We start from the raw sequence: 27,145 nt of genomic DNA, 5'->3' as shown, positions 1-27,145 counted from the left end.
TCTCCAATCTCCTCTGACTCCATGCATAACTTCCCACAATTGTCCTTGACCGGCCCTAATCTTAGCCTAGTTATTCATTTATTCCTGACATGCCTATAGAAATCTATAGGGTTTTCCTTGATCCTACCTGCCAACGACTTCTCATGTCCTCTTCTTAGCTCTCTCTGTAGGTCTTCCCTGGCTAACTTGTAACTCAACTTGTTATGGTCCCATTAACAGCTTTTCATCTTCCCTAGCGTACTACCACCCATCCTTTCATCTGTCTAACTATGTTTGTCTCTCTGGGCGCCAACTCCACCCATCCACTGACTATCCCCAAATATAAATGCCATCCTTTCTTGGCTATTATCAGTTCTGAAAAAGGGCCACACGGGAGGCTGCTGAGCAAGGTGAGGGCCCATGGTGTTCGAGGTGAGCTACTGGGATGGATTGCAGATTAGCTGTCTGACAGAAGGCAGAAAATTGGGATAAAAGGTTCTTTTTCGGAATGGCAGCCAGTGACAAGCGGTGTCCCGCAGGGTTCAGTGTTGGGGCCCTAGCTGTTCGCATTATATATTAATGATCTGGATGAAGGGACTGGGGGCATTCTAGCGAAGTTTGCAGATGATACGAAGTTAGGTGGACAGGCAGGTAGTACTGAGGAAGTGCGGAGGCTACAGAAGGATCTAGACAGTTTGGGAGAGTGGTCCAGGAAATGGCTGATGGAATTCAACGTGAACAAATGCAAGATCTTGCACTTTGGCAAAAAGAATAAAAGCACAGACTACTTTCTAAGTTTGGGAGAAGATTTGTAGCTCGGGTGCTCGTTGTGGTTCTGTTCGCCGAGATGGGAATTTGTCTTGCAAACGTTTCGTCCCCTGTCTAGGTGACATCCTCAGTGCTTGGCAGCCTCCTGTGAAGCGCTTCTGTGCTGTTTTCTCCTGCTTTTATAGTGGCCTGTCTCTGCCGCTTCCGGTTGTCAGTTCGAGCTGTCCGCTGTAGTGGCCGGTATATTGGGTCCAGGTCGATGTGTTTGTTGATAAGAGTCTGTGGATGAGTGCCATGCCTCTAGGAATTCCCTGGCTGTCCTATAATAGTAGTAACACAGCCAGGGAATTCCTAGAGGCATGGCACTCATCCACAGACTCTATCAACAAACACATCGACCTGGACCCAATATACCGGCTATTACAGCGGACAGCTCGAACTGACAACCGGAAGCGGCAGAGACAGGCCACTATAAATGCCGGAGAAAACAGCACAGAAGCGCTTCACAGGAGGCTCCCAAGCACTGAGGATGTCACCTAGACAGGGGACGAAACGTTTGCAAGACAAATTCCCAGCTTGGCGAACAGAACCACAACAACAGACTACTTTCTAAACGGTGAGAAAATTCGTAAAGCCGAAGTACAAAGGGATCTGGGAGTGCTAGTCGAGGATTCTCTAAAGGTCAACATGCAGGTTGAGTCCATGATTAAGAAAGCAAATGCAATGTTGTCACTTATCTCAAGAGGAGAAAGTGAGGACTGCAGATGCTAGAGATCAGAGCTGAAAATGTGTTGCTGGAAAAGCGCAGCAGGTCAGGCAGCATCCAAGGAACAGGAGAATCGACGTTTCGGGCATCAGCCCTTATTTCCTGAAGAAGGGCTGATACCCGAAACGTCAATTCTCCTGTTACTTGGATGCTGCCTGACCTGCTGCGCTTTTCCAGCAACACATTTTCAGCACTTATCTCAAGAGGGTTGGAATATAAAAGCACCATTGTGCTACGGAGACTTTATAAAGCTCTGTTTAGGCCCCATTTGGAGTACTGTTTTGGTCCCCACACCTCAGGAAGGGCATACTGGCACTGGAACGTGTCCAGCGGAGATTCACACGGATGATCCCTGGAATGGTTGGTCTAACATATGAGGAACGGCTGAGGATCCTGGGATTGTATTCATTGGAGTTTAGAAGATTAAGGGGAGACTTAATAGAGACGTACAAGATAATACATGGCTTGGAAAGGGTGGATGCTAGGAAATTGTTTCCGTTAGACGAGGAGACTAGGACCCGTGGACACAGCCTTAGAATTAGAGGGGGTCATTTCAGAACAGAAATGCGGAGACATTTCTTCAGCCAGAGAGTGGTGGGCCTGTGGAATTCATTGCCGCAGAGTGCAGTGGAAGCCGGGACGCTAAATGTCTTCAAGGCAGAGATTGATATTCTTGTTGTCTCGAGGAATTAAGGGCTACGGGGAGAATGCGGGTAAGTGGAGCTGAAATGCGCATCAGCCATGATTGAATGGCGGAGTGGACTCGATGGGCAAAATGGCCTTACTTCCACTCCTATGTCTTATGGTCTTATGGACTGGAAATGCTAACTCTGTTTTCTCTCCATAGATACTGACAAGTCTGCAAAGTTTCTCCAGCAACTTCTGATTCTGTTACTGCAATTGTTATACTTATTATACTTATTAAGTTAATATATTGTGACAAATCATAGACATTATACTTTTAATCAATCGCTAAAATTAAATATCCAACTACTTCACTGTAATTGTAACATTCAAGTTGGTAAATAAACTACTGTTAACTATTTGGGTTTTGTGTATGACGTCCTCTCCTATGCTTCTTCAAGTAGAAATTAAATTTCACTCGGTATTCTATTGCAATGGGTAACTTGATATAACTTAAACAAGATACATAGAGGCTAAAGGTCCGAATCCAAGTTTCCAATTTGTATCTGTTAGGAGAATGAGAAAAAGGGAGATAGCTGAAGACATAGTGGAGGTGTTAGTGGTGATCTTTCAGGGATCGCAAGAGTCAGGGAAAATCACAAACATGACACCCCTGTTTAAAAATAGAGTAAAGCGCAAGACAGAAAATTACAGACCAATTAGCTTAACCTCAGCTGTGGGTAAGATCCTGGAATCCATTGTGAAGGATGAAATTTCCAAATACTTGGAAGTGTATGGTAAAATGGGCAAAGTCAGCATGATTTCATCAAGGGGAGGTCATGCCTGACAAATCTGCTAGAATTCCTTGAGGAAGGCACGGTGACACAGTGGTTAGAACTGCTGCCTCACAGCGTGAGAGACCCGGGTTCAATTCCCGCCTCAGGAAACTGTGTGGAGTTTGCACATTCTTTCTGTGTCTGCGTGGGTTTCCTCTGGATGCTCTGGTTTCCTCCCACAGTTCAAAAACGTGCAGGTTAGGTGAATTGGCCATGCTTAATTACCCGTAGGGGAATGGGTCTGGGTGGCTCTTCAGAGGGTTGGTGTGGACTTGTTGGGCCGAAGGGCCTGTTTCCACACTGTAGGTAATCTAATCTAATCTAATCAAAGTAATGAGCATGTTAGACGAAGGAGAGCCAATGGATGTTATCTATTTGAACTTCAAGAAGGCCTTTGACAAGGTGCCACACAGGAGACTACTGAGTAAGATAAGAACCTATGGTGCCAGAGGCAAGGGACTAGCATGATAGAAGCCTGGCTGTCTGGCAGAGAGCAAAGAGTGGGGATAAAAAGGTGACAGGTGGTGTTCTGCAAGGTTCAATGTTGGGACCACAACGTTTCACCTTATACATTAACATTCTGGCTAAGTTTGCAGATGATACAAAGATAAGTAGAAGGATAGGTAGCATTGAGGAGGCAGGGAGGCTGCAGAAGGATTTGGACAGGTTAGGTGCTTGGGTAAAGTAGTGGCAGATGAAATACAATATTGGAAAATATAAGACCATGCACGTTGGTGAGAAGAATAGAGTCATTGACTATTTTCTAAATGGGGAGCAAATTCACAAGTCTGAAATGCAAACAGACTTGGGAGTTCTAGTCCAGGATCTTCTCAAGGTAAACATGTAGGTTGAGTCAGTAGTTAGTAAGGCAAATGCAATGATGGCATTTATTTTGGGATGACTTGAATATAAAAGCAGGGATTTACTTCTGAGGCTCTAAAACGCTCTGGTCAAACCACATTTGGAGTACTGTGCGTATTTTGAGCCTCATATCTCAGGAAGGACATACTGACCCTGGAGCGTGTTCAGAAAAGGTTCAGGAAACTGGTCCCAGGAATGAAAAGCTTAACATATGAGACCATTTGAACACTCTGGGTCTACACTCAATTGAAACTTACAGAATATTGAATGGCCTAGACAGAGTAGATGTTGGGAAGATGTTTCCATTGGTAGGAGAGACAAGGACCAGAGGGCACAGCCTGAGAGTAAAGGGAAGGCCTTCGGGAGAAACTTCTTAAGTATAGTTAAGACTGAAATAGACAGGTATTTGATTGTCAAGGGGATCACAGATTACAGGGAGAAAGCAGGAGAATGGAGTTGAGAATTTATCAGCCATGATTGAACGGCGGAGCAGACTCGATGGGGCAAATGGCTTAATTTCTACTCCTGTGTCTTATGGTATTAAAAACTTCAAAGCTTTATACCTAATATTCTTTTGACTAAATTGGAAGACCACACACCATATTTAAATAAATAATTAAAATTTCATGAGCTTGGTAGAAGTAAACTTACTTAATAATACAAATCACACAACACCAGGTTATAGTCCAACAGGTTTAATTGGAAGCACACTAGCTTTCGGAGTGTCATTGTCACAAGCACCTACTTAAAAATACACTGCTTTTCTTGATATGTGCTAATGATTTAGTCTTGGGTGTATAGGATACGCTTAGAAAATTTGCAGATGACATCAATCTTGGATTTTTAATTGTGAGGAGCACAGTAATACACATCAAGAAGGCACAGACAGGATGGTGAAATACACAAACGTGGAGAATAGTGAAATGTGAAATGATTCACTTTGGTGGGAAGAACGTGGAGACACAACATAAAATAAAGGAGACAAATCCCAAAGGGGTTCAGGAACAGAGGCATATTTGTGCACAAACAATTTAAGGTTTCATGGCGGGTGTACAAAGTGCTTAAAAATACGCTCAGGATCCTGTATCACATAAATAAACAAAGAATACAAAAATGAGAAGGTTATGATAAATCTGGATAAAACATCAGCTTGGCCTTAACTGGAGTACTGTTTCCAATCATGAGCACCAAATTTCAATTGGATGTGAAGGTTTAGGGAGAGTACAATAAAGACTTTCAAGACTACTTCCAGGAATAAGGCCTTTACTTACATGGATAAGTTGGTAAAACTAAAAGGAGAAGATTGAGAGTAGATTTGAAAAGAGCCATTCAAAATCATGGAGAATTGATACAAGGTAGACAAATAGAAATGAGAGCAGAAGGTTTAAGAACTAGAAGATGCTAATTTAAAGTAATTAGCAAAAGAACCAATGGCAACATGAGAAAAAACCATCTGGAGTACAATGTCTGACAGTATGATAAGCAGACACAATCAGGTCTTCGAAAAGGGAATTGGATAAGTTCCTTGAAAGAAAATTTGCAGGGCCACACAGAACTATACAAGAGTAGCACAAGCTGAATTGCAAGGAATTTGCACAATTACAATGGGGCTAGTGACCTATATTATAACCATTCCATAAATTGATCTGTACAAACCAGTGCACATTTCCATGTTGGATAGATCCTACTAAATCCCACAAGATACTAAAAATATTCTGATAGCAAGTTCAATTAAAAATATCAAAATTAGTCAAAAGTCAATCAGTGGTCTGTAAAATCCAGTCTCACATTCGAGTTTTGCTACTGTTCAAAACACATCTATCTTTATAAATTCAAGACACCATGTGTTCACATCCCTTTTATTACCATCATCAAATGTTAATATATAAACACAAAGGTGAGTTATCTATACATAGAGCAACTTTTCCAGAACTGTATAGGCTCAGTGGGCCAAATAACACCCTTATACGTGATAAATGATCCTAAAATGACTCTATGAAAATCTGCTGATAATCAGAAACCAATTTTTGTATTCAGGTTTCGATCAGATTTAAATAAACAAGAACTGTTGCAAATTCTATCAGAATGAGAGACTTTTAATAGCACCCAGTTTTCAGTTGGGAGCTGAGTTTTCGGGTCAAAGATTCAAACACAATTGTGAACGAATAGAAAGAACACAATGAAAAGGGAATTTCATAACACCTTGGAAAGGCTCATAGGTGACTTCATGTGGAGAAGCTAAGGAGTTAAAATGAAGGGAAAGGAATCTGTAGACTACATTAAGTGGCACAACATCTTTTCTCTTTTTGGTGGCTTCTAGAAACAGTGCCACTCTGTCACATTACCCTTAAGACTCAGCACAACTCTCTTTCAAGGAAGTAAAACCAATTTGTGGGGCACAGCTGTTACAGTGACTGATTATGTTAAACCTTTGCTGTATGATAGCTGTAGGCATTCCAGCAGCAAGTGACACTACTCTGCATCTGACTCCCTGGTGATTCAGGATTTGTATAAACAGGTTCCCTTGATTGCTACTAGTAGATACCCAAGCTTCTGCAAATGTGGTTAGCGAATTTATCAAATTATTCTATGTTGGCTGTTAATCACCCTGTTGTGATTTCTTTATCATAGCACCACTGACAAAGTAGATTGGATTGAAGTGCTTTCAAAATGGTATCTAACATGTTCTGTCAGGTATTAACATATTTCAGTGGCATCATTGGGAATCATGCTCAAGTTTCATTTGAGGATATGAGCTTCACTTAGACAATAAATCTATCAAAGGAAGTGATATTCATTTCTGCTGCAGATGTAAGTATATCAGCACTTAAGAGATGGGCTCTTAGCACCTCTTGTGCAATCTGTCTTCCCTTGCATCTTTTCAAAAGTATTTCCTTTGTCCATGTCTCCTTAGATAGGAGGGTTTACACTGAGTAACTCATTGTTGCCAATAATAGGGAGTTCTTTTGAACATTTCACATTAAGAATCGTAAGACAATGAATGTTACCAGAGGTGAGGAACTCAGTGTGTTATAAAACTGACTGAAAGCACTTGGATTATTGTAGTCTTTTAGTGAATTGCTACTAAACTATTTCCAGGCCACATTTCACACTAGACGTCCTGCATACCCAGGTCATTAAATAATGTGCAGAATAGACCTGTTTGATTTTGAATGAAACTTCTGTTTCCACCATCTTTCCTTCAAAGCCCACTGAAAAATCAAAAACTGCCCAGTATCGGCAAAGATCAGGCTGGACACTTCTTTGACAAGTCACTTGCTCCATTTTGCACCTCAAGTGCCCATTTTCAGGGTATTAAATTAAGCTCAGGTTATAGATGCTCATTTGGATGAAGTGCTAACTGATGATCACTTCTAAGCTATTCTTGGTCTGAATATAATAAATACCCTGGGAGTATAAAACATGGCAACTGGGGTGAATTAATTTCAGGGTAAACTTTCAGTCTTGCAAACCCCAATCCTACAATTAACTTTCAAAACAAAATATTGTGCATTAACATCAATAAAATATCTGCACTAATTATTACGAGTTTAGTTTATGTGAGGAGAATATTGTGATACTAATTGTTCTAGACGTTTCAAATAATATGTATCGGATGAAATGCACATTATAATGTGTAATATGCAACTCATTAATAGCCCAAACAATTTCTATGCAGATTCCAACTCTCATCTCCCTCCCTGAGAAGCTAGATGCTACCAATTCCCAAGATGAAAGCTGGAGCAGTTACCAGGCAGCAGCAGCTTACTGCTTGATTCATCAGGCTTTCACACAACTCTGTTTTCACCACAATGACCTTGCATGCTCCATGCACACCCTCCTCTTCCAACCTTCGTCCACATAAGTCAGCATCAATAAGTCAACAACCTCACCATAACATCACATCTTCTCGATCCAACCCCCTCCTCTTTTTCTCTCTCTCTCTCTCTCTCTCACACACACACACATCACTTCAATCCTCTACTTTGGAGCTCAGGAACACCTACCTTGCATACTTCTGCCAGGTCACACATGCCTCTCACACATGTTAACAGGATGCTTCTTTGCACTAAAGTAAAACAAAGAACTGTAAATGCTGGAGACCTCAAACAAAACAGAAATTGCTGGCAAAACTCAGCAGATCTGGCAGCATTCATGGGGAGAAAAACAGAGTTAGCGTTATTATTCCAGTAACTCAACACTTAGTTTCATTACTTCATACTTGTTACTTTGTGTTTATTTGGAGGCTGCCAGCTTCTGTGGTTTGTATTGCCTTTTAGCTCAAAGGGAGTTAGGCAGATTTTCATGGTTCAGAACACTGAGGAGTCAAAGGGTGGACTTGTATGGCACTGTGCTATGTCAATGTCATAACCACAGCATGTGCTGCAGCTTACATGAAAAATTCACTGCATGTGCTTCAACCAAATGGCTATGAAGGAACAGTCTTGAATGAATTCAAGAAGGACAACAGGCAAATGGAGGTACCATCATAGTCAGTCAGGGTGCTTGTTCAATTCCAGTCTAGGGGATTGGCCTTGGTCAGGCAGGTTACCAGGGACCAGACGTCCAAGGCACTGGGCTATGGTCAGTCCTATAGGTCACGTGTAATCAGTTAGGGATAGCAGGGAGGTAAATGGGATGCTGTGGAGAATTTGTTTGATAAATTTCCCTGCAATGAGTAGAGAGAGGCTGAGTGATATCTGTATGATAGAACAGCATTTAGTGGTGACGCATGAAAAGAAGTGGTGTTGAGGTGTCCCCAGTGAGTGAGAAGTGAGAAGGAAGAAGGAAGAGCAGAAAGGGCAGGAAGGTTTAATAGTTTGGGAGGATAGAGATAGATGAGAGCTATTGAGTGAATATGATGTTTGCAACAGTGAGAACTACCATTCACAAGTCTTGGTGACAGAATTTAGAGTGAATGTGAGGTAGCAGAGAGAAGATGGTGGAATTTACCCTTATGGAATGCAAAAGATTGTTAACCATTTCCCTACACTGCTGTGTATTGTCTTTCACCCAGGACACTGCAGTGACCTGGGCCACTATCTCAGTTAAGGTTGGCGAGGTCTGCTCAGCAATTTTGCCTCTTTTGTCAATTTCCTCATAACTCTTTAACCCATTACTAATTTTAAAAATCTATCACCTCCTTAAATGTATTCAGTGTCTCAGCATCAACCTCACTCTGGGACAGTGATGACCTTTTGAAAGTAATAATTCCGCTTCATCTCTGTTTTAGATGTGCCACCACATAGCCTAAAACCTCACTTTCTAGACTGCCCCACAAAGGGAAAAATGTGCTGTATGGCAACCTTGTCAATCCCCTTTACTATATAATAACCTCAATCATATTTCCTCTCATCTAAACTCTACTGAGGCCTAAAATATGTAATATGAGACTTTTGCAAGAATATAATAACATAAAAAATAGGAGCATGAACAGGCTGTCTGGCTTGTTGAGCCTGTTCTGCCATTCAATAAGATAATGGCTGATCTTTTTGTGGTCTCAGCTCCACTTACCCACCCACTCACCATAATTCTTAATTCCTTTACTGTCCAAAAATCTATCTCCGCCTTAAAAGCATTCAATAAGGATAGCCTCAACTGCTTCACTGGGCAGGGAATTCCACAGATTGACAACCCTCTGGCTGAAGTTCCTCCTCAACTCAGTCCTAAATCTGCTCCCCTTTATTTTGAAGCTATGTGGCCTCGTTCTAGTTTCACCCACCAGTGGAAACAACCTTATCTATTCTCTTCATAATTTCAGATGTTCCTAAAAGATCCCCACTCATTCTTCTAATTTTCAATGAGTATAGTCCCAGTCTACTCAATCTCTCCTCATAACCTAACCCTCTCAATTCCAGAATCAACCTAATGAACCCAGCTCTGTAACCCCTTCAGTGCCAGTATATCCTTTCTCATGTAAGACCAAAACTGCACACAATACTCCAGGCATTGCCTCACCAGCATCCTATGGGCGGCACGGTGGCACAGTGGTTAGCACTGCTGCCTCACAGCGCCAGAGACCCGGGTTCAATTCCCGCCTCAGGCGACTGACTGTGTGGAGTTTGCACGTTCTCCCCGTGTCTGCATGGGTTTCCTCCGGGTGCTCCGGTTTCCTCCCACAGTCCAAAAGATGTGCAGGTCAGGTGAATTGGCCATGCTAAATTACCCGTAGTGTTAGGTAAGGGGTAGATGTAGATGTAGGGGTATGGGTGGGTTACGCTTCGGCGGGGCAGTGTGGACTTGTTGGGCCGAAGGGCCTGTTTCCACACTGTAAGTAATCTAATCTAATCTATACAATCTCATCTCTGCAACTAATCTAGTGAACATTCCCTGAACTATTTCCAAAATAATTGTATCCCTCCTCAAGTAAGGGGTATAAAACTGTATGCGGTACTCCCTTCTCAGCTGAGCAGGCAAACATTATCTGCTTCCAAAAGACATTACCAGTTCCTGATAAAGTCACTTCCTCCCCACACCCATTCTCCCTTATCCTCTTAATCTCACATCTCTGATTCTTGTCAAGTTCAGTGTTCTCTTCTACTGCAAGTACAGAATTCAGGGAGTTCTGCAAATCTGCATTTGGGGGTTGACATCTGATAGTGTTACCCCACTCACCTCTCTTCTGAAGTTCTGGATGTCCTGTTATATCCCTGATGTCTCCAGATTAGAGAGGTCACATTGCTGCTGCTCACTTCCTTGACTACTTCCCATCCATGCCTGGTCAATGAAGGCATTGTCCCATTACTGCTGGCATTAGGAGGGCTCACCTTCCTGGAGGCTTCCTCAGCTGCACCTGTAATTAAGATAAAAGAGCCAAATCCAGCTTGCCCAGATCCCTTTTACCATTCCTGTGGGAGCTGCAATCTAAAACTCCAAGTCCTGCTCAACATCTTTAAAAACATACCATGGTCCTTTTAAGCATAAGTCCTACCGCTGTCAAAATAACTATGTCCATCCTGTCCTCCTTAAATGGCTGAGACCTCCAATGCAGGCTTTTAGTAAGCTTGATTCAACAAAGATGAACAAAACAGCCTACTACACTGGCAGCTATGTGTTTGACCCAAAAGTGTTCCGAATTCTGAAAAACTAAGGTGTTTGGTTAAACCCTAGGAGTCAGAGTTTTACCTCCTTTCCTCCACCTGACCCAAACAAGAGGAATTAAGATTAATGAAATTTGTGCAGTGTCTCTAATTTTAACTCATCGCCGACTGTTTAATTCTTTGGCCGAGTCAAATTACATATTCTTCAACATAGTGTTCAACTAGAAACCCTTATTTTAACTAAATTTGCATTTGCCAGCAAATGGAAGCTTGTTCCATAGATTTCTCCCAGTTCAGTACAAGTTATTCCCACATTAATTTGGTATACATAAATTTGGTTCAGTAAGCGTGGTGGTATCCTACCTTCTGAGTTATGGAGCTAATGTATTACAACACTAAACATAATCTCAGTTGATACTTCAGTGAAGTACTGAGGCTAGGTCCACTGTTGAGTGCACCATCCTTCAGATGAAGATCATGTCTATTTTTTCCAGGTGATTATTAGAATCCCATGGTATTGAATGAAGAAAGGAAAGTGCTCTTTGGGTGCAATAGCAAGCAAATAAACAGCAATTAACTGATCATTTGTTAGTTGGGATACATTGCTATGCAAATTATTATATTTACCTACATAATATTGGCTGCAAATCAATACTAACTTTAAATAAGAGAGGTTTAAATAAAAGTTCTTGGTATTCTTCAGATTTGAAATAACAGAATTTTTGACTGAACCCTGCAGTGAAAATAAAATGACTGCCAACTTCCTCCTGAATATCAGACAACCAATTTCCAGCCCATCTATACAGGGCAGCCATGTTATTTCACATTGCAAGTTTTTATGAGTCAGTTGCCACAGACAGAATCAGAAAATTACTCACGTGAATAACAAGGACATATATGTGGAAGATTTCTACAAATACAGCTATGCTGGTCAATGGTGTCAGATCTTGAGAATTCTGTCCAATAATGCAAGCAGCAAATCCAGAACAGCGCTGGACTGAACATATTTGCACAGCAACTGTGCAATATAAATGTCATATAGTCTATAGCAGCCCAAAATCATTTATCTTATTCAAAATTCAATTATGGTCATAAGGCAAAACAATCAAAACAAATTCATCACAAAATAATCATTATTCAATTGAAAAAATGCATGTTTCATCTATTTATAAAATCAGTTTTTAAAGCATAATAGCACAGTCCACAAAGTACATGCACCACCACCATGATAAAGACATCAAATGGCAGTGTATTTTTATACACCAGAAGACAGAAATAAAATTGTTTTGTTCCTACAGAATACATTGGACTCAAATAGGATGCAGCCCAATTACATGATTACTGACTCAATATTACTTAGGGATGAGCAATAAATGCTGGTTGGCTAATGATGCCCATGTCCCAAAAGTGAATTTAAAAAAGATTCTCCCAGAAACACATTTCATCAGTCTCTCGTCAAGGTTGTTACTTGAAATATGTTTTATGTGGTGTTTTTTGATATTTATTTAAAAATAAAACATTGATAAAAAGTAAACCAGTGAATAAAGAAAGAAGTGAAAATAGATTAAGAATCAGACGATAGACAATTTTCCATCTCCAATGTGAGGTATATTATCCATGATATTTGAATGCTTATAATGACCAAGGGCTTAACTTCTTTTCCTTAAAATCATAACCTCAGTGTACCTGTTGTTTTTTTAAAACAATGTACTCCAATTAACTAACTAGCTTATTATTGTCATTTCTAAAAACAACTTCTAATATCATGTTTCTGGTTTTTATTTTTCAATCCACTTATCTTCTGATTACATTTTTAAATGAATTGATTGTGCAAAGTTATTTTCAATTTCTCTTCTTCTAATGTTATTCCCCCACTAATGTGAATAGCTAATCAATAAGACAGTATTTTCAAAATATTTACTAATTAAGTTTGAAAACAACAAGATTAGGTCAATTATAAATCTGAGGTAATAACTCATTTCTGACTTTGAAATTATAAGTTCGGGCAAGTTTGCAAAGCTTTAGCTTGGTGGCTTCCAAGTCAAACAATTGAAATTTAACAACATTGATTAATTTAGCCTTTATTCATCAACAGCCTTATTTCATCTCGGTGCCAGCAGACATTGATGACGAAATCCAACATCAACTCCAATGTGCCAGTGCAATCTACCAAGGAACACAGTGTTTGAAGTCAGTGACAAGCTCATACTCTACAGACCAGACATTGTCCCCATCATCCCGAATGTATCAGAAATATGTAAAGCAGACACTTCAAACCCTTGGAATGTGTATTACCAGTGCTGCCTTTGGAAAACCCTACAAATATATAGGCAGGATAGGCATACCAACATGAGTCTCCTCTCCCAGGTCAATAACCCCAGTACAGAGGCACTGGTCATGCTCAACCAGCTGCAATGGGTGGGCCAAATTGTCTGTTGGCCTGACATAAAACTCCCTGAATAAGTGCTCTACTCTGCAATGATAAGCAAATCAGTCGGAGGGCACAGGAAAGACTACAAAGAAATCTTGAAAGCTTCCCTAAACAAATGCAACATCCCTACTTACTCATGAGAATCGCTTACCCTAGAATGGAAAAACTGGACAAGGAGCATCCAAGAAAGCACCAACACTTTGAGCATTACTGTGTGGAGCATGTGGAGGCCAAGTGCAGGCAGCAGAAAGATCAAGCAAAGTCCAGAACATCTCACCCACCTGCCTCATTAAGCACCACCTGCCCCTGTGTCAGTGCATGCAACTTTAGGGTTGAACGATTCAGTCACTGCAGATCCTAACCCCACTCAACCCACCCCAACCTCCCAGAGGGGAAGCAAGTCATCTCTGACCCTGTGGGACTGCCAAAGAGAAGTAGTATTGCATCCTGTGGTCAATGTGCCTATTGCACAGCTAATGTTCATTTCCAAATTCTTACAGTATAATAAAATATGGAATATATTAAAGTAAAATAAGCATACAAATCCATTTAAAGTTAATATTTGAATTTAGGAACATCCAAATGCCAAAAGCATTTCTCATACATACAAATTTTGAAATTTTTGTTTGCCCTGGAGTAATCCTCTAAATAAATTAATGAACCCAGAGCAGTACAAATTGTACAAGCCTTGTTGGAAACAATAAAGTCAATTGGTTAAATAGACTTGATTTAAATCAAGGTTTTTTTTTGATAACCCGGAGAGGCAGTGTAGATACTACCGTTCAACGAAGGTAAGTGGATTTGGAATTGCTAAGTGGATGGGAATGATGAGCGATTCATGGTGGATGAATGGGTGTTTCTGTGGTGGCAGCCCTTGCCCTTTGTAGGCCCAGTGCCCAATCAGAAGAATCACCTCCACAAACTAGCCCACCAATTTGTGCACAGCAAGGTCCCAGAAGTGGCAGTGTATAATACCTAGATAATTTGATGTTCAATGAGGGATAAACATTCATGCTTGATAAGGTATCGATCAGCCACATTTCCTGAATGTCTCATTTAATTTGGAAGCCATTACATAAACCAATATCATCGACAATGTAACACTATGGCTGAATGCTACGAAGGTAACAAAAGCAGGAGATTTGCTCTTCATAATACTGCGACCATCCTGAAGATATTGCCATTTCACACATCAGATTGAAATCTATGTGTTAAGATATGTTTATTTGACTTGCATTTAGAATATAAGTGTTAAATGGAGGACACAAACTAGAATCAGTGCTCTGTCATCCAAATCATTGAGTTGGATAAGCAGGTCCATCTGCTCTCTCATTTCTTTTCTCATTAATTGTAGCATCTTGTTTAAAACAGACATTGATTTATTTCACAACCTTAAGTTATTCATCAAATATCAGAAATAATATAATGGCTTTATTGGACCTCTTCCAAACAGGGGAAGTGATGGCATGCTCCATGATGTAGAGCTACTATTGGTTATATAATCACAAGATAAGTTGAGTGCTGAGGCAAATTGGCTGATATTCAAATGTGACAGCACAAAATTGCCTGTGATGTTTGCACTTTACTTACAAAATTGTGTAAGCCAGATCAGTCAGCCTTTTGATAGTTACACATTTGTACCTTGACTGAAAATTCATGTAGTAAATCACATTCATTTTGGAATTTCCTTTTCAGTTCCACGTTTTGATTAGAGATAGTCAACACAGTTTTGAGAAGGGTAGGTCGTACCTCACTAACCTTATTGAGTTATTCAAGAAGGCGACAAAACAGGCTCTATTCCTGATAAAGGGCTTTTGCCCGAAACGTCGATTTTCCTGCTCCTCGGATGCTGCCTGAACTGCTGTGCTTTTCCAGCACCACTCTAATCAAAAATCTGGTTTCCTGTATCTGCAGTCCTTGTTTTTGCCTGGCTGAAAGTAAAGTGGTTGATGTGATGTATATGGCCTTCAGCAAGGGCGGCACGGTGGCACAGTGGTTGGCACTGCTGCCTCACAGCGCCAGAGACCGGGGTTCAATTCCCACCTCAGGTGACTGTCTGTGTGGAGTTTGCACGTTCTCCCCGTGTCTGCGTGGGTTTCCTCCGGGTGCTCTGGTTTCCTCCCACAGTCCAAAAATGTGCCAGTCAGGTGAATTGGCCATGCTAAATTGCCCATAGTGTTAGGTAAGGGGTAAATGTAGGGTTATGGGTGGGTTGCGCTTCGGCGGGGCGGTGTGGACTTGTTGGGCCGAAGGGCCTGTTTCCACACTGTAAGTAATCTAATCTAATCTAATAAAGGCGCTTGATAACGTTCCACACAGTAGGCTATTGCACAAAATACAGGGTTTTGGGATTGAAGATGATTTAGCGGTTTGGATCAGAAATTGGCGAGCTGAAAGAAGACAGAGGGTGGTGGTTGATGGAAAATGTTCATCTTGGAGCTCGGTTACCAGTGGTGTGCTGCAAGGATCTTTTTTGGGGCCACTGCTGTTTGTCATTTTTATAAATGATCTGCATGTAGGCATAGAAGGATGGGTTAGTAAATTTGCAGATGACACTAAGGTAGCATAGTTGTGGACAGTGCCGAAGGATGTTGTGGGTTACAGAGGGACATAGGTAAGATGCAGAGCTGGGCTGAGAAGTGGCAAATGGAGTTTAATATGAAAAAGTGTGAGGTAGTTCGCTTCGGAAGAAGTAACAGGAATGTAGAGTACTGGACTAATGGTAAAATTCTTGGCAGTGTAGATGAACAGAGAGATATCTGTGTCCTGGTGCATAATCTCTGAAAGTTGCCACCCAGGTTGAGAGGGTTGTTAAGAAGGCATATGGGGTATTAGTGTTTGTGGTAGAGGGATTGAGTTTTGGAGCCACAAGGTCACGCTTCAGCTGGTAAGGCCGCAACTGGAGTATTGTGTGCAGTTCTGGTCACTGCATTATAGGAAGGATGTGGAAGCTTTGGGAAGTGTTCAGAGGAGATTTACTAAGCTGCTGCCTGGTATGGAAGGAAGGTCTTTTGAGGAAAGGCTGAGGAAACTGAAGCTGTTTTCATTGGAGAGAAGAAGGTTGAGAGGTGACTTAATCAAGAATACATAAGCTAATCAGAGGGTTAGATAGAGTGGACAGTGAGAGCCTTTTTCCTTAGATGGTGAAGGCTAACACAAGAGGAACATAGCTTTAAATTAAGGAGTGATAGATTTAGGACAGATATTAGGGGCAGTTTCTTCACTCAGAGTAGTAGGGGTGTAGAACACCCTGCCTGCAACAATAGCAGACTTGCCGACATTAAGGGCATTTAATGGACATTGGAAATACATACGGATAATAATGGAACGGAGTAGGTTAGATGGGCATCAGATTATCTTTAAAGGTAGATGCAGCATTGAGGGCCGAAGGGCGTGTACGGCACTGTAACCTTTTAAGTTACACATTTTCCCTCTAGATTTACAGATTTCAGGTTTTCCGGACGTAATAGTTAGAATGAGGTTGGCCAGGTGAATTTCATTGCATATTAATTCCCTGATTGGGGTTGTTAACCTGGGCCAGAGAATTCTGGCTAAAAGATATAAACAGGAGTCTCAGGGATTCTCCTCACTCCAGGGACTGGCTCTGGGCTAGCTGGTCAGATTCCATGTACTGTGCATGTGCAAATATAAGGTGACTTGTTGATGGGATACCAGCCTCCCTGGAGTTATTTTACCAGCAAATAGTGAAAATTGTACATTTTCCTTTTCAGGCCCCAGTAGGATGCCCAACCTTTCAAAATTAACCTAGAGGCTCCAGGAATTATCGATTATTTTCTTGGTTGCTACTGCAAAGCAATTCCTGAAGAAAAAGCATAGGGGCATTGAAAGGTACCATGAATTATACAAATAGTGGAGATGTGAATTGAACAACAGGACAGAGTGGTTGGAGATGGGAGATCCTCTGATGGCCCTCCAGGAACACATTAAGTTAGAATTGGCAACCAAGGGCCTGACATCACATGGTATGATGAGTTGATTCATAACTAAAGTCGCTTAGGAAATAATCTTCTTATTGTGATTTTTAGTCATCTGCTATGGCAGCCATTTTGCAGGCTCTCTGATTCTCAACCAAGCATCCATCAATGGTCCCTACCCACAAATGGCTCAGTTGGGAGGGCCCATTCTGATAGCAGATGTTACTCTCACAATCACCAGACTTCTACCACATCGATCTGAGCTGGATTTGAACGCAAGTCTTCACAGGCAAAAAGTCAGTGCAAAAACATATTGTGCCATCCATTACTCAGTTTTGCAAGCCAATATAAAGGACTTGCAGCTTTCACAATATCAGTATATTTAAAGGATTTTACATCTAATAATTTAGTATTAAAAACTGTAGTCACTACCATAATACAGAGAATAGAAAAGGAAATTTGTGCACAACCAGGTCCCAAACCATACCATGATAACAAATAATCTTTAGTGATGTTGACTGAGGCATCAATATTACCCAGGGCACCAGAATTAATTCTCCTATTCTTTTATTAAAGTAGATCCATAGGACTTTTGTTTTACATTTGGCTCAGAGGACAGACAAAGCCTTGATTAAATATTGCATCCAAAAGAAAGTACTTAAACAGCGCAGTGTTCCCTCATTACTGTACTGGAACCTACAGATCAAACAAAATGCATAACCCATACAAACTTAAGTGGCCTTTTCACTAATTCTACAATGCTCTACTGTCAAACAATGAGTTGAGGCTGTGCATTTTGATTATGATGAATGCTCCAGAATGATTTCTAGCACTCAGAGAGCTGATTAAAGTATTTACTGCAATCGAGAGCTTTAAACAGTATTGGCTGATATTTCTCAGTAACCACAAGCCATATCAACTATGATTCAGTATAGGTAATGTGTATCTGAGTTAGAAGATTGGCAGTTCAAGACATACTCCAGATTTTGAAAACACAATCCAGATCGTTACCTAAGCGCTGGAGTGAGAGAGAGGTGTTATTTCTGGAACATGTCGTTAACCAAAGATGTTCAGCTGATGTAAAAATAAATCCAAGGCTTCTGTTCAAAGAAGAGTGGGAAGTAACCCAGCAATCCTGCCTTATATCATTGTTCAATTAGTAGCACCATAACTAATTAACTGGTCTTTTAACTCAGTTATTGTTTAAGGGATTCTACTGTTTTTAAACAGGCTGCCATGTTTGTCAACATAAGAATGACAGTGACTGGGATTTTATGGGCAAATAGTGACTCATTCACAGGTATGAATTTGAAGAAACCCTCATATTGACTATTTCTGGCAGCCTTGACTGGATCTGATGACCATCAGGCAGCCTAATGAATTGCAATTAGGGGTCTTAGCCCTTTAAAGCAAAAGATCCCATATCTCAGAGCTAATGGCCAACTGGAGAGCCAGTATCTCTTCCATATCAGCTACGCCAGCAGAATGATAGCATTTAGAGTTTTGTTATCAAATTCTTGGAACTGTTCAGGTGGGTTGGCTGCCCTGACTCTCAATGTCAGGAACCTGTTTCACAACATTAGCATGTCATATATACTCATTAACACACCGGCCCACAAGCTCAATTCTGTGAACCAAAAACAGGAAACAAGTGTATTCACAAACTTGACTACATATGTGAGGTGTGTACCTGGTGAAAGATTTCTTCTTCTAAGCTCCACTTAGCACAAATTTCCCGAGTTACTGTCTAATTCATATTTGTTTGCACAAATGCTACACAGTTTGAGTGATCAGGCCAAGAAGCCGACCCAAGCAAGGCATCCACACTGTCTAACCTGCAAACTTCACTGGGGATGGCATACAAGGCTGAACTCAAAAGGTCATCTTTTGTCCTACCTATGCAAACCTGTGGTGAAAAGAATCATCTTGTGATGATGGTGCACGAGCTGAGTGTTGTAACTCCTTTTATATTTTTAAGTGTGAACCGTGACAAATTTATGAGATGAAGTAACATTGTGGTGTCATCTGATGAAGATGCCTGGCACCCATCCTCTAATGTGCAGTCATACAATACTAAGTCAGATTCACAGGGCACAAAGCATTGAATGGACAGCAGTGCATACCCTGGAAGAACAGCAAATCATCTATCGTCTAATGGCACTGCAGTCAAATACTTTTGAGCTGCCCATAGGTGATGATTTCCTCCAGCCTATCATTGCCATTTGAGATGGTTTCTTATTGCTATCTGCAAGGAAAATAACTTTCCTTCTCTCCTAGATGGCCTTCAGGAGAACTTCTTGGGAGGTATCAGTAAAGTGTTTCATGCCTAGTCTCTGAAATCCCCAAGGTTGGGGGAGGGTGACAAGTAGAATTGACTGATATTCCTGAGCTGCAGAAAGTCAAGTCCTATGGGTGCCTTTTAAATATGCACCTATCTGTAGGAACCTGGAAGGTCCTGCAAACTTTCAGAACTTCCTGCCCATAAAATGTGGAGTTTTACCGTGCATAAATATGTAATGAGATAAGAAGAACATAATCACCCAGGAAAACTAATCACCCCTGAGCAGAAGTCCCTCCCATTTTTACACTCACCTCCACACTTCATCTCAAAAACAGAAAATTCAATCCAATGTCATTTTTGACGTGGATATACAATATTGACGAGATCTTGTTATGCAATGGGGTGGTGTTCCTGCCTTTGAAACAGAAACTCCGAGCTTAAGTCACACCCAGGACTCAGACAACCCAAAAAGTGCATTCATGATACAGCCAATCAGGTTAAGCATAAACATGAAAATTCTTTCAAAACACGACAATGACAGATGGGAAGAATGAAAAAGATTCCTGATCTGTCATGTGATAGGAATCAAGCTGGAGTTTTTTTTTATTAATTCGTTGGACGTGAGCTTCACTGACTGGGCCAGCATTTCTAATACCCTTGAGGTGGTGATGGGGAGTTGTTAACTTGAGCTGCTGCAGTCAATTGGTGTAGGTACACCCACAATACTATTTAGGAGGGAGGTCCAGCATTTTGACCTGGCAACAGTGAAGGAATAGCAGCGTTATTTCCAAGTCAAGATGGTCAATAGTGGAAGAGGAACTTGCAGGAGGTAGTGTTCCCACATATTTGCTAGATGGTAGTGATCATGATCTTATAAAGTGTTGTCTTATAACGTGTTCGTGAATTACTACAGTGAATCTTGTGGATGGTACACACTCTGCTACTGTAATCAATGGTGGAGGGTGTGATTATTTGTGATTGGGGTGCCAAACGAGTGGGCTGCTTTGTCCCGGGTAGCATCAAATTTCTTGAGCATTACTAGATCTACAATCATCCAAGGGATTGTGGAATATTCTACCACGTTTTTGAGGTGAGTTACTCACTGCAGGATTCCTAACTTCTGATCTGCTCTAATAGCCACAGGAGTTATGTAGAGTCATATGCCTAGGCCTAGTGAGTTGCTGGACAATAATAATCCTTGCAATGTTGATAGTAGGGGATTCAGCAATGGTAATGAGACTGAATGTCAAGGATGATGATTAGATTCTCCGAGTTGGAAAATGGTAATTGCCTGCCATTTGTGATGTTCAAATCTCATGTGCCATTTCTCAGCCCCAATCGGGATATTGTCCAGGTCTTGCTGTATTTGGACATGGCCTGCTACAGTATCTAAGGAGTTGCAACAGAAACTGAAAATTGTACAATTTTTTGGCGATCCACCCTACTTCTCACCTTATAATAGAAGGAAAGTCATGAATGAAGCAACTAGAGATGGTTGGGTCTCAGGCACTGTCCTGAGGTAATCTTGCAGTGATTTCCTGGAGCGGAGATGATTGACCTTCAACAACCACAATGATCTTCACTCGTGCTAATCAGTGGAGAATTTCTGCTGGCAATTCCCAATGGTTTTAATTTCACTAGAGCTCCTTGATGTCAAGCTCAGCCAAATGTGGTCTTCATGTCAAGGGTAGACGCTCTCACCTCACCTCCACCTTGACCATCACATTTCACAGTTTCATAACATGAATAAAACTATTGCCACAAGAACTTGGCTTCCCTGAGTAAGCACCATGTCATAGTCTACAATATTGGCCAACCTAGAGACTCAATTTTAAAAACCAAATTGTAAGAAAAAGACGTCTTTATATATTTATTTTAATAATGCTATCATATAGCATAATCATAATAGCTTGAAAATTGTTTTTCTTTTTTAATATTTTCTGCAGAACAAATATTCCATGAGTAGTCAGAGGAAAAAGGTCAGTCTTGAGTATCAAAATAATGTAACGAACATGCTAACATGAGTAAAATACTTTTTGGAGCTACTCAAGCACCTGAAGGCAGCACTTGCTTCAAATCTTTGAAGATTGGGATATCGTTTGTTTGTCTAAATCAAAAAGACAGGAACCCATTCATCATCCCACTTGCCTTATGTGCTCCCTTACCTCTTCCATATACAAATCAGAATTCAAAAACTTAATTAAAAACGCTCCCAATGGTCAAGTACATTGGGACTTAGCATGGCGTTAATGATTGATCCTCTTTATGTGTTGACTTTGCTGATCTCAATTGAAAGGTCAATTACTTGTATATTACAAATAAAGACAAAATAAAAAATAAATTTCTTTAATAGAATTTAAGACCAGTGGTAACTAGGTTTCATTTTCTTTGACTTAAATGTCACAATCTAGATTCCCTACAGTATGGAACAGGCCCTTCGGCCCAACAAGTCCACACCGACCCTCCGAAGAGTAACCCACCAAGACCCAGACCCCCGACTAATGCACCTAATACAATGGACAATTTAGCGTTTTTGGATTGTGGGAGGAAACCAGAGCACCCAGAGGAAACCCACGCAAACCCAGGGAGAATGTGCAAACTCCACATAGACAGTCACCCAACGCAGGAATTGAACCCAGGAACCTGGCACTGTGAAGCAGCAGCACTAACCACTGAACCATGTGCCACCCGCTAATCTACTGACCTAAAAACTGATTGTGACATGATATTGACAAGTATTACAGGTATTGGACATTGTTGATACTGTCCATTGTTGTAAAAATCCTTCTGATTCACAAATTCCTTTCGTATAAGAAATCTGTCATCGTGACTTGCTCAGGCCTACATGTGACTCCAGACCCACAGCAGTATGATCGACTTTTAACTGCCCTGAGGGCAATTAGAAATGCATACAAAATGCTAACCTAGCCAACAATGCCCACATCCTGTGAATGAATTTTAAAAATTTAATAATATTAATTTTTATTATATATTTGCAAGATTTTCTGTGTGCAAAGTCTGGTTTATATAATTATCAACTTCCTCATCATTTTATTGAATGTATATTCTTTCGTCATTATTTTAAAATCCTTTAAACTTGTTACTAATATATTTCCTCATTCATATCACCCAAACAGCTTCCACAGGACAATTAGTCTCCTTAAAATCTGAAATTTAAGTTTACACATTTGTTACATGAAGGCAATGTGTTGCAAAGCATATAACATACTTCATTGTAAACTTAATGGTCAGAACTACATAATATATAATTTCACTTCAAAGATGAATAACATCAGCCTCACTATTTACTTTTCATAACAGGCTGAAGTAAAATACAGGATAATTTATAAATAGTTATCTACAGAAGCCTGCAGCATTAGCAAGAGTACAACCCTGGGAGTCTGGTAAAAGACTGAAGGGGATTTATCAAAACAAATTAACTTGACAGATCTATTGGAATCTTTCTTACATAACTTGGCATGGAATATTTTTCAAAGAGAAAAACACCATCGCTGTTGCCATTGCTGCAGATAGACTGGCCACCGATATCATTACAAACTCACCGGGTCCCACAGTTATCTGGTCAACACATTCACACACTCTGCTTCATGCGGGATGTAGACGAGATGCATTGGAGGGCATCTTTAACCATGTGGGAAGGGAAATTGCGTGGGCGCCTCCTAGCAGAGCGCTTTAGGGAACATCTCTGGGACACCCGCACCAATCAACCACACCGCCCCGTGGCCCAACATTTCAACTCCCCCCTCCCATTCTGCCGAGGACATGGAGGTCCTGGGCCGCCTGCACCTCTGCTCCCTCACCACCAGATGCCTGGAGGAAGAACGCCTCATCTTCCGCCTCAGAACACTTCAACCCCAGGGCATCAATGTGGACTTCAACAGCTTCCTCATTTCCCCTTCCCCCACCTCACCCTAGTTCTAAACTTCCAGCTCAGCACTGTCCCCATGACTTGTCTGGACTTGTCCTACCTGCCTATTTCCTTTTCCATCTATCCACTCCACCCTCTCCTCCCTGACCTATCACCTTCATCCCCTCCCCCACTCACCCATTGTACTCTATGCTACTTTCTCCCCACCCCCATCCTCCTCTAGCTTATCTCTCCATGCTTCAGGCTCACTGCCTTTATTCCTGATGAAGGGCTTTTGCCCGAAACGTCGATTTCGAAGCTCGTTGAATGCTGCCTGAACTGCTGTGCTCTTCCAGCACCACTAATCCAGAATCTGGTTTCCAGCATTTGCAGTCATTGTCTTTAACCTCGATATCTAACAATGACGAGTCAGAGTACAGAAAGGAGATAGAGGGCTTGGGGATGTGATAAGAACAACCTCTCTCTCAACGTTGGCAAAACTAAAGAACTGATCATTGTTTTCAGAATGGAAGGAGGAAAACATGCCCCCAGCTACATCAACGGAGCTGAAGTTGAGAGGTGGATAGCATCAAATTCCTTGGAGTGATGATAAACAACAACCTGTCCGAGACCTCCCACGTAGATGTGACGGTCAAGAAGACACAACAATGCCTCTTCTTCTTCAGGCGGCTCAGGAAATTTGTCATGTATGTCAGAACCCTCACTAACTTTTACAGATGCACTTTGAAAGCATACTGTCTGGGCGCAACATGGTCTAGTATGGCAGCTGCCTTGCCAAGACAGTAAGAAGCTACAGAAGATTGTGTGCACAGCCTAGACCATCACGAAAACCAAACTTCCATCCATGGACTATTTACATGGCTCACTGCAGTGGAAAGGTTGCCAGCATCAAAGACCCATTGCACCTTGGTAATGCTCTCCTACAACCTCTTCAGTGAGGCAGAAGATTTAGAAGATTGAACACACGCATCAGCAGGTTCAGGAACAGCTTCTTCCCGAACATTATTAGACTGATGAATGGACTCTCCAACTTCAAATAATGATTATCTTGCCAAGCGCATGACCTATATGCCGCCGTCCAGGTTTTTTTTCACCCTATGATCTGTGTGTCCTTACTATGATGTGCCTGTACTGCTTATAATCAAAGCTTTTCACTGTACTTAGGTGCACATACAATTTGATTTAATAAATCAAATCAAAAAAGACAGGGCCCAAATCATCTACTGCAGTTCTGCCCTCACCCTTTCTCTTCCCTCCCACAACAATGATAGGACAGCCCGATCCTCATTTACCACCCCACCAACTTCTGCATGCAAATTATTGTAAGCCACCACATCCACCACCTCCAGTAGGATACCACCACCAGACACAGCTTCTCCTCCCCTTCCTGGTCAGCATTGTACCAGAACTGTTCCATCTGGGATACCCTAGTCCACTACTCCTCCATGCCTAACACTTCCCAACATCCTCACGGCACCTTCCCATGTAATTGAATAAGGTGTAACACCTGGCCATTTACCTCCTCCTCCAAGATCCAGACTCACCTTCCAGCTGAAGCAGCAATTTACCTACAATTTTTATTCAATCTAGTCGACTGTCTCCTTTACAATAGGGAAGATGAAATGCTGACTGGGGGACTATTTTGCAGAACACCTACATTCTATCTGTGAAAATGAACCTAACATTCCAGTTGCCAGCCACTTCAACACACCACTGTGTTCCCACCTCAATATTTCTGTCGCAGGTCTGCTGCTCCAGTGAGACTCAGTGCAAGTTCGAAGAACAGTATCTTATTTTTTGCTTGAGGACCCTGCAGCCTCGAGGACTCAACATCAAGTTCAATAAATTTAGAGCCCGATTCCATCCTTCCCCATTTTTTTTACCCACCCCTGCACCATGGTTCTGTCATGACATGGTTGCTTTCAGCACAGCTATCCATTCTCTCCTATTCTTAGCTCTCATTATCACTTTCTTAATTTCACTTCTGTCCTGGCCTACTGTCAATAATCCTCTTCTGCCTGCCCCTTTCTCTCTCTTGCTCTCGGTCTGCTCTTCATCTCCACTATCTACTCACCTCTCCTCCCCAAACTCCCTAACATCGCCTTCAGCATAAATACCACTTGTCCCTCGCTGCTATCAGCTCTGATGAAGAGTCACTGAACTTAAAACGCTGACTCTGCTTTCTGCCCACAAATGCTGCCAGACCTGCTGAGTTTCCCCAGTAATTTGGGGTTTTTTGCCAGTTCACCAGCAGTGATTTGTTTTATTTTATGAGGCAAGCAACCATGTTTTTATTCAGAAAAATCAGTAAAAAAATCTTTATCAGTCACATAAATCCATGATGGAATTTATTCTGAAGCACTATTGAAATAACTCCACAGTGGTCGGTATCCCATCACCAAATCATCCTTTACTCACACATGGAAAGTCTTTGACATTGATCCAGCTTCCTCAAGCAAACTCTTAGAATGAGAGAATGCCTGACACTCTTCTTATTATATATCAGTCAGGACTCCATGATTGGACCATATTAACAACCCCAATCAGGGAACTATTAATGTATGAGTTCCATCTAGCTGACATTGTCTCAATCACTATATCCCTCCTCTAAGCCAGAGGATATTGGTTGGTCTTTTTTCTTCTAGTGCCCGGGGGCATTTTTGTAACGGTTCAGGTTCCTCAACACTGCCTCAGGTATAGGCAGCACAGGAGCTCATCTCATGCGCTGGAGCATCTTGGGAAAATTTCTCTTCTTACAGCAGCAAAGGTGAGATCAGTTGTGTCCATCTCAGTTTCAGAGGTTTCTTCAATGCGTGATGGAGAGGGAGAACCCATGGGTTAGGAAATCCTTTGAGTGTTCCAAGGAATAGGGCACATTTTTCTCCCACGGGGTTTTGAGTTTGCAGCTTTCATTTGGTCCACGTACTTGTTCAGGACCATTTCTCTTACGTGAACTTTATTCATCACTCGTTCTGACCTAGTTCGATCAAGCCTCTTACACATGTGGGACCATTTCTGTGGTTCCTAAACCAAACTTTGCCCCCGTAGTAAACTGTCTCTCTCACTTGGCAGAGTCTAGCTTCCGGCATTGGCATCCTTCATGTCATTTCACCCTCCTGCTCACATCTGGGAAGATCACATTTAACCTGGTGCAGAGTCTTCTCCCCATTAAAATCACTTTTACATTTTCTTTGCATTCTTTATCTTTCTTTCAATCCAGTCATTCTTTTCCTCTCATTTTGATTTTAATTCATTGTTTTACATTAACTTCAATGTTTTCATTTCTATTCCCAGCTTAGTCTGCAGATGTGAAATTGGAAGGACCTGATAGATTAGATTCCCTACAGTGAGGAAACAGGCCCTTCGGCCCAACAAGTCCACACCCACCCTCCGAAGAGTAACCCACCCAGACCTATGACTAATGCACCTAACACTATGGGCAACTTAGCATGCCAATCCACCTGACCTGCACATCTTTGGACTGTGGGAGGAAACCGGAGCACCCAGAAGAAACCCACGCAGACACGGGGAGAATGTGAAAACTCCACTCAGACAGACAGTCACCCAAGGCTAGAATTGAACCTGGGTCCCTGGTGCTGTGAGGCTGCAGTGCTAACCACTGAGCCACCGTGCCACCCTTAAAGACTGTGGGAGCTGGCTGTTGCACTATCAGAAATGAGGTATTGGCGAGAGAATTGATTGGTTGATGGATAAATAACATCCCTCACAGTAAAC

The 27,145-nt window shown here is 41.5% G+C and overlaps 1 long non-coding RNA gene across 3 annotated transcripts in view; it reads right to left on the bottom strand.

The window, feature by feature from the left end:
- LOC140480419 (uncharacterized) overlaps positions 1-27,145 on the bottom strand; it is a 176,007-nt gene that overhangs the window by 56,000 nt on the left and 92,862 nt on the right. For 2 of the 3 annotated variants that reach the window (XR_011961290.1, XR_011961289.1), the window contains exons 4-5: positions 10,450-10,627; positions 7,842-7,903 (exon numbers count right to left, since the gene is read on the bottom strand). This is a non-coding gene — a long non-coding RNA (uncharacterized lncRNA). The remainder of the gene's footprint in view (positions 1-7,841; positions 7,904-10,449; positions 10,628-27,145) is intronic. The other variant, XR_011961291.1, reaches the window with a different exon arrangement.

Source organism: Chiloscyllium punctatum, chromosome 8 (assembly GCF_047496795.1).
Source record: "Chiloscyllium punctatum isolate Juve2018m chromosome 8, sChiPun1.3, whole genome shotgun sequence".
Taxonomy (NCBI): Eukaryota; Metazoa; Chordata; class Chondrichthyes; order Orectolobiformes; family Hemiscylliidae; genus Chiloscyllium; species Chiloscyllium punctatum.
Note: the sequence above shows the minus strand (reverse complement) of the source record. Positions and strands in the feature narration are given on the sequence as shown.